At 45.2% G+C, this 9,221-nt stretch overlaps 1 long non-coding RNA gene across 1 annotated transcript; it reads right to left on the bottom strand.

Moving 5' to 3' along the window:
* Positions 1–3,404: 3,404 nt before the first annotated feature.
* On the bottom strand, positions 3,405–9,203 carry LOC125627564 (uncharacterized). The gene is made up of 2 exons (XR_007354054.2): positions 4,962–9,203; positions 3,405–3,976 (listed from the first exon to the last, which is right to left on the bottom strand). It is a non-coding gene; the product is annotated as an uncharacterized LOC125627564 (long non-coding RNA).
* Between the last annotated feature and the right edge of the window lie 18 nt (positions 9,204–9,221).

Here is a 9,221-nt window from a genome sequence, read left to right as displayed (position 1 = left end):
TAGAGATAAAGTGAAGGCAGATGGCAAAAAACAATAATAAAAATAATATATAACAAATGGAAGGAAGGTGAAGTTGATAGTAATGAATATAAATTAAAAGTTAAGAATTGTAGAAAATTGATAAGGGAAGCCAAGGGACACAAGGAGAAATCATTGGCAGCAGAGTTAAGGACAATAAGGAGGAGTTTTTAAAAAATATATTAGGAACAAAAAGAACCCTGACAACAGCACTGGTACATTACTAGATTGGAATGGTAGAATTATAAATAATAATGCAGAAAAGACAGAAGGGTTCAATAAATACTTCTGTTCTGCATTTGGGGAAAAAGCAGATGATATAGTCTCATATGGTGATAACACTCTTTCCATTCCACTAGTATCTCTGAAGCATACTAAATACAAGCTACTAAAGTTAGATATTTTTAAATCAGCAGGTCCAGATAACTTGCATTCAACGGTTTTTAAAAAGCTGGCCAAGGACAATTAATAAAAAGAAAAGGAGTACTTGTGGCACCTTAGAGACTAACGTGAGCTACAGCTCACTTCAAGCTTATGCTCAAATAAATTTGTTAGTCTCTAAGGTGCCACAAGTCCTCCTCTTCTTTTTGTGAATACAGACTAACAGGGCTGCTACTCTGAATCCCTGGACAATTAATGTTTATTTTCAATAAGTCTTGGAGCGTTGGGATGACTCTAGTAATCAGGCTGACACTGATCCTATGCAAGATAATGGAGTGGCTGATATGGGACTCGATTAATAAAGAACTACAGGAGGGTGATGTGATTAATGCAAATCAACATGGGCTTATGGAAAATAGATCCTGTCAAACTTACTTGGTATCTTTTTTTAATGAGATTACCAGTTTGTTTGGTAAAGGTAATGGTGCTGATGTAATATACTTAAAATTCAGTAAGGCGTTTGACTTGGTGCCGCACAACATTTTGATTAAAAAACTAGAATAATATAAAATTAACAAGGCACACATTAAATGGATTAAAAACTGGCTAACTGATAGGTCTCAAAATGTAACTGAAAATGTGGAATCGTAATCGAGTGGGTCTATTTCCAGTGGGACCCTGCAGAGATCGGTTTGTGGCCCTACACTACTTAATATCTTTATCAATCACCTGGAAAACAATATAAAATCATCATTGATAAAGTTTGCATATGACACAAAAATAGAGGGTAGGTAAATAATGAAGAGGACAGGTCACTGATTCAGATTAATCAGGATTGCTTGGTAAATGAGGCACTAGCAAACAATATGCATTTTAATACAGCTAAATGTAAAAGTATATATCTAGGAACAAAGAATGTTAGCCATACCTACAGGTTGGGAGACTATCCTGGGAAGCAGTGACTCTGAAAAAGATTTGGGGGTCATGGTGGACAATGAGCTGAACATGAGCTCCCAGTGTAATGCTGTGGCCAAAAGAGCTAATGTGATCCTTGGATGAATAAACAGAGGAATCGAGCAGGGGTACAGATGTTATTTTACCTATTTAATTAGCACTGATGTGACCACCGCTGGAATCCCGTGGTCAGTTCTGGTGCCTCAATTCAAGAAGGAAGTTGATAAACTGGAGAGGGTTCAGAGAAGAGCCACGAGAATGACTAAAGGATTAGAAAACCTGCCTTATAGTGATAGACTCAAGGGCCATGCCTACACTACAAAAGTACTCCAATTTTACAGAAGTCGATTTTTGGGAACAGATTGTATAAAGTTGAGTGCATGCGTCCACCCTAAGCACATTAATTCGGCGGTGTGCGTCCACAGTACCGTGGCAAGCGTTGACATTCCGAGCGGTGCACTGTGGGTAGCTATCCCACAGTCCCCGCTGCCAACTGGAATTCTGGGCTGAGCTCCCAATGCCTGATGGGGTCAAAAATGTGTTGCAGGTGGTTATGGGTATGTCATCAGTTAACGCTCCCTCCCTCCGTGAAAACAACGCAGACAATCATTTCGTGCCCTTTTCCCTGGATTGCCCGAGCAGATGCCATAGCACAGCAAGCATGGAGCCCGTTCAGCTCACCGCAGCAGTTATGACCATTGTAAACACCTCGCACTTTATCGTGCAGTTATGCAAAACCAGCACCTGAAAAACCAGGCGAGGAGGCGACAGCAGTGCGGTGATGAGGACATGAACACAGATTTCTCTAAAACCACGGTCCCCGGAAATTTGGAGATCATGGTGTTACTAGGGCAGGCTCATGCTGTGGAATGCCGATTCTGGGCCCGGGAAACAAGCACAGAGTGGTGGGACCGCACAGTGTTGCAGGTTTGGGATGATTCCCAGTGGTTCCAAAACTTTCGCATGCGTAAGGCCACTTTCATGGAACTTTGTGACTTGCTTTCCCCTGCCCTGAAGCGCAAGAATACCAAGATGAGAGCGGCCCTCACAGTTCACAAGCGAGTGGCAATAGCCCTGTGGAAGCTTGCAATGCCAGACAGCTACCGGTCAGTTGGTTATCAATCTGGAGTGGACAAATCTACTGTGGGGGTTGCTGTGATGCAAGTAGCCAACGCAATCATTGAGCTGCTGCTATCAAAGGTAGTGACTCTGGGAAATGTGCAGGTCATACTAGATGGCTTTGCTGAAATGGGATTCCCTAACTGTGGTGGGGCGACAGACGGAATGCATATCCCTATCTGGGGACCGGACCACTAGGGCAGCCAGTACATAAACCGCAAGGAGTACTTTTCAATGGTGCTGCAAGAACCGGTGGATCACAAGGGACGTTTCACCAACATCAACGTGGGATGGCTGGGAAAGATTCATGACACTCGCGTCTTCAGGAATTCTGGCCTGTTTAAATGGCTGCAGGAAGGGACTTTATTTCCAGACTAGAAAATAACTGCTGGGGATGTTGAAATGCCTATAGTTATCCTTGGGGACCCAGCCTACCCCTTAAAGCCCTGGCTCATGAACAGGCACCCTGGACAGTAGAAAGGAGCTGTTCAACTATAGGCTGAGCAAGTGCAGAATGGTGGTAGAATGTGCATTTGGACATTTAAAGGGTCGCTGGTGCAGTTTACTGACTCATTCAGACCTCAGCGAAACCAATATTCCCATTGTTATTGCTGCTTGCTGTGTGCTCCACAATCTCTGTGAGAGTAAGGGGGAGACGTTTATGGCGGGGTGGGAGGTTGAGGCAAATCGACTGGTTGCTGAATACGTGCAGCCAGACACCGGGGTGTTTAGAAGAGCATAGCAGGAAGCGCTGTGCATCAGAGATGCTTTGAAAACCAGTTTCATGACTGGGCAGGGTACTGTGTGACACTTCTGTTTGTTTCTCCTTGATGAAAACCCACCCCCTTGGTTGCCTCTAAATTCCCTGTAAGCCACCTGCCCTCCCCACTTCGATCACAGCTTGCTTGCAAAAGGAAATAAAGTCACTATCGTTTAAAAATATGTATTCTTTATTAATTGATTATAAAAATAGGGAGATAACTCACAAAGTAGCCCGGGTGGGGTGTGGGAGGAGGGTAGGAGGGAAGGAAAAGGCCACTTAAAAACTTGTTGAATGACGGCCTTTTGTTGCTTGGGCTGTCCACTGGGGTGGAGTGGTTGGGTGCCCAGAGCCTCCCCCCGCGCGTTCTTGGGTGTTTGGGTGAGGAGGCCATGGAACTTGGGGAGGAGGGAGCGCGATTAAATAGGGACTGCAGCGGCAGTCTGTGATCCTGCTGCCATTCATGAACCTCCACCGGACACCAGAGCATGTCCGTTTGATCCGGCAGTAGCCCCAGCGTTGCCTCATGCCTCCTCTGATCTTCCTGCCACCACCTCTCCTCACGCTCATCGGCCGCTTTCCTGTACTCTGCTATTTTGTCCCTCCACACATTCTGCTGAGCTCTGTCAGTGCCGGACGACTGCATGAGCTCAGAGAACATTTCATCACGCGTGCGTTTTTTTCGCTGCCTTATCTGAGATAGCCTTTGGGACGGAGGAGGGAGGCTTGAAACATTTGCAGCTGCTAGAGGAAAAAAAGGGAGTGAAGCATTTTAAAAGATACATTTTACAGAACAATGGCTATACTCTTTCACGGTGGACAACACTATTCACATTACAGAGCACATGTGATTTTGGTACAAGGTCGCATTTTGCATCTTATATTGAGTGCCTGCGGCTTTGGTGCTAGCGATCACACACGCAGTGCCAGGTAACAGAATTTGGCTTGCAGGCGGTCATGGTAAGCCATAGCCTTTCGGCTTCTGCAGCCTTCATAACAGCAGCCCCCTCCTCTCCCATACCAAGTAAAGCACGTTGAGTTGGCCATTTAGTGCTGCAGTTTTCCTGTTAACGTGCAGCAGCAGAAACCAAACTAACCCCGACCCCCCCACATCCAATTCTCTGGGATGATCGCTTTACCCCTCACCCCACCGCATGGCTGGTATCAGGGAAGATCCCTGCTAGCCAAACGCCAACAGCTCAGCGCCAGTAGCCCCCCCTCCCACTGCGTGGCTAACTGCGGGGAGGATTTCTTTTCAGCCACAGGCAAACAGCCCAGTAGGAACAGCCACCTCTGAATGTCCCCTTAATTAAATTCCCCTATTTCAACCAGGTTACCATGAATGATATCACTCTCCTGAGGATAACACAGAGAGATAAAGAACGGATGTTGCTTGAATGCCAGCAAACACCGGGACCATACGCTGCCCGGCTTTGTCATGCAATGATACCAGATTACTTGCTACTAGCATGGCGTGGTAAAGTGTCCTACCATGGGGGACGGAATAAGGCTGCTCTCTCCAGAAACCATCTGCAAAGGCTTTTAGAGTACCTCCAGGAGACCTTCATGGAGATGTCCCTGGAGGATTTGTGCTCCATCCCCATACATTTTAACAGATTTTTCCAGTAGCTGTACTGGCCACGAATGCATCCCAAGTCCGCAGAGCTACTTAATCATTAAAAAACGCTTGCTTTTATAACATATATTATATTTTAAAAGGTACACTCACCAGAGGTCCCTTATCTGGCTTGGTTGGGTTGGGAGGGTATTTCGGTCAGGGTGATAAAAAGATCCTGGCTGTCGGGAGAACAGTGTGCTGTGTGACCTCCTCAAGCTTGTCCTCCTCCTCATCTTCCCTGTCCGCAAAATCCTCAGGCATGGCGGAGAGTACCCCATCATCGGCGTCCACGGACAGGGGTGGGGTAGTGGTGGCGGTCCCCCTTAGAATTGCATGCAGCTCAGCGTAGAAGCAGCATGTCTGGGGCTCTGTCCCGGAGCGTCCGTTTGATTCTTTGGTTTTCTGGTACGCTTGTCTGAGCTCCTTAAGTTTCACGGGGCACTGTGTTGCATCCCTACTGTAGCTTCTGTCCCTCGTGGCCTTGGAGATTTTTTGAAATGTTTTGGCATTTCGTCTTTTGGAACATAGTTCTGATAGCACGGATTCCTCTCCCCATACAGCAATCAGATCCAGTACCTCCCGTTCGGTCCATGCTGGAGCTCTTTTTCGATTCTGGGACTGCATGGTCACCTGTGCTGATGAGCTCGCCTGGCCAAACAGGAGATGATATTCAAAAGTTCCCGGGGCTTTTCCTGTACCCCTGGCCAGTGCATCCAAGTTCAGAGTGCTATCCAGAGCGGTCACAATGGTGCACTATGGGATAGCTCCCGGAGGCCAAAACATTCAAATTGCGTCCACACTAATCCTAATTCGAAATGGCGACGTCGATTTCAGCGCTAATCCCCTCATCGAGGAGGAGTACAGAAATCGGTTTTAAGTACCCTTTATGTCGAAAAGAATGCCTTCGTTGTGTGGTTGGGTGCAGGGTTAATTTGATTTAACTCTGCTAAATCTGACATAAACTCGTAGTGTAGACCAGGCCAAGGAGACTAATCTATTTAGTTTAAGAAAGAGATGGTTAAGGGGTGACTTGATCATGGTCTGTAACTACCTACATGGGGAACAAATATTTAATAATGGGCTCTTCAGTCTAGCAGAGGAAGGTATAACACAATCCAATGGCTGGAAGTTGAAGCTAGACAAATTAATTCTGGAAATAAGGTGCACATTATTAACAGTGAGAGTAATTAGCCATTGGAACAATTTACCAAGAGTCATGGTGGATTCTCCATCACTAACCACTTTTAACTCAAGATGGGATGTTTTTCTAAAAGATCTGTTTTAGGAATTCTTCTGAGGAAGTTCCATGGCCCGTGATATACAGGAGGTCAGCAATGACCACAATGTTCCCTTCTGGCCTAAGATTTTATGTGGTGCTCAGCACCATAGTATCTGAACACCTCGAGTTCATTATCATTACCCCCATTTGACAGATGGGGAAGCTGAGGCACAGCAGCTGACCAGCAGTAGAGCTAGAAATATAATGCAGGTATTGTGAGTCCCAGTCCAGGACTCTAGCCACTAGGCCACACTGCCACCCCCACACTGCTGAATGTGCTCTCCACGTGGGCCATTAGCTGTGAGCTACTCCGAGTGAAGATGCCTCCTTCCAGACTTGAGTCTTGCATTTCACTGCTTTGCACAGCCCCTGTCTGGAGAAAGTCCAGAGCAAGCTGCGGGTGTCTGATGCTTTGAAATGTTTGGATCTTTGGTGAGCCCTCGGCCTGGGCCTTTAAACATCATCTCACTGCTAACAACACACACACACGCACAGAGGGGCGGCTGTGGGGAAGGGGACAAGGCCACTGCTCCAACCCAGCTGATAAGTCCTAAGTGTTGACAGAAGCAATAATTAGATCCAGTCATTTCTGCTCATCGTCAGGTCTGGTGTATTTATGCCAGAACTTTTTTTTTTCTTTCTTTTTTTCTAATCAGAGCAGAACATGGAATGGAAAGAGCCAGCAGTGAGTGAAAGTCCCCGGATTCTTGTCTTCCATTAGAAAGGTGATCAAATGGCAGCCCAGAGCTCTACCCACCCCAACTTGTGGGAATCCAGTTATGTATCAAAGTAGTCGCACCATCAGCCAGTGCAAAGCGAAGCTACAAAACACTTTTCTGTTTTTCAACATGCTCCTAAATTTCCCACGCGTTCAGCTTTTGGGAGCAACTTCCTCACAGTTGGTCTTTGTCCATTGGTGAATGTTGGAGCAAAATCCCTTCAGGCATTTTGGAGTTATGGGGTGAGGGGGAGGTGGGGGCTTGTTCTGTCTTTTTTTTAATCTGGATGGAATTTTCAAAAGTGACTAGCTATTTGTGATGCCTCTGCATATAGGGGTCTGACTTATTATTATTATTTATTAGGTGTATTTTGGTAGTTCCTAAGAGCCCCCATCACAGTCATGGAGCAGGACCCCATTGTGCTAGGCGTTGTACATTATTTATTAGGGGTATTACGATAGCGCCTAGTAGCCCCAGTCATAGACCACAACCCTGTGGCTTTAGGCACTGTATATTATTTATTAGGGGTATTATGGTAGCACCTAGGAGCCCCAATCATGGAGCAGGGCCCCATTGTGTAGGTGCTCTACAAACACAGAACAAAAAGATGGTCCCTGCCCAGAAGAATTTACAATCTACACTGAGATTAGAGGTGTGCTATGAACCAATGGTTTGGTGACCAAACCGCACTCAAATGGGGGGGGGGGGGGAAATTCATTTGCTTCAGGCTGCCTAGAAACAAAAACATGTCAAATTTTCCACTGAAATGAAAAAGTCGATTTTTTTTGTTTCAAGTGAAATGAAACATTTTTAAATCAAGGTTGGATTTTTTTTTTATTTTCAACAGATCTGCTCTAGCTCAAAAGGAATTAATTTGGGGCAGTTCTCTGGCCTGTGTTATACCCCAAGTCAGACTAGATGGTCACAATGGCCCCTTCTGGCCTTGGAAACTCTGAATCTACAAAGTGGCAGGGGCGCATTTTGCCCCCATTCACCTGCTTGCTGGTCTAAGTGTGAGATGTGAATCTGCTTCCATGTGTCCTCTGCACAACAAGATCTTGGGGTCCTCAAATAGCTCCCCCCTGTCTTACCCCCTGCCCACTCCCTTCTCAAAGCACGTGGAAATGCAGTATTTGTCTGTGGGGAGATCAGGCCGGTTTAAAGCAGACCTAGCGGTTGGGATCATTCATCCATTAGGGTGATTTGTGAATTTTTAACTCCTGTTTTAAATTGGTTTTCACCTAAGGAATAATTAGACTGGCTCATTTTCATGGGATAATTGAATAAGGATCATTCTGCCTGGACTTGGTTCTTTGAACCACAGTGAATCTCCCAGCCCCTGGTGAGACTGCCTGCTTTTCCCGGTCTCATTGACCGAAAGGGAAGCATAGATCGTGCATAGCAACTCTGGATTCTGCTGGGTGAGGGTCAAGTGTGATTCAGGGATTCAGATATATCTGAGGCTTCAGAAAAAGGAGCAAGAAACTTCATACCAGGGAATTAGGGCCAGATTTTCAAAAAATCTCCAGGCCAAATTTCCAAGCCTTTAGTACCTCTTTCTATTATTTATTACTGTACTATGGTAGCACCTAGGAGGCTCAGTCATGCACCAGACCCCTTTGTGCCATACAAACACAGAACAACCCTATAATCAGCCACAATCCAGGACAAATAACTCTTGTGATTTTAGCATGAATCTCAAAACATTTGCTGTTTTTCTTCAGGCTTCAGATCATGGAGCCAGATTACTGGTCATGTTTTCAAGTTTGTAATAAAGACTCATAACCCAGAGGAAAAAACAAAAAGAAACAAAACAACCCAACCACCACCATCACCTCAGATGAATTATTGCATTGTAACACCTCATAATTTTTAAATCAGTCTCATGATTTGCTGGGGCTGGCCATGATGTATTATTGTTTATTTAGATTTAAAATAATAAAAAGCCAATGCTTAAGCCTCCCTAACACATCCTTGATTGTACAATAAAACACCAGCAGCATTAAAGTTATAATTTAAACAGGAACTCAAACACCAACACATCTTCTTAGTTGTGGGAACCATATTCTGAGCCCTCTCTATAAATCCTAGCATACACATCTAACTGTATACAGTACACATCTTTTGTGTTTCTGTGTGTGTGTGTATGTGTGTGTGGGGGGGTTGTACAGTGTCTGGAACAAGGGGGTCCTGTGCTGCTGCAATACAAATGATAGCAATAATATATCCTGTTGGTGGCTTGGAAAAATCTCACCTAGGATGTCCAAGATGTCCCCCTTTTTAGTCTTTATGAGATTATAGAGTAACAAATGGAAGGACATTTTCAGTGTGACTGACCCCAACTGTTAAAATTAATCATGAATTAATCAGGTC

Source organism: Caretta caretta, chromosome 20, assembly GCF_965140235.1.
Source record: "Caretta caretta isolate rCarCar2 chromosome 20, rCarCar1.hap1, whole genome shotgun sequence".
Taxonomy (NCBI): Eukaryota; Metazoa; Chordata; order Testudines; family Cheloniidae; genus Caretta; species Caretta caretta.
This window is presented reverse-complemented; position numbering and strand designations above follow the sequence as displayed.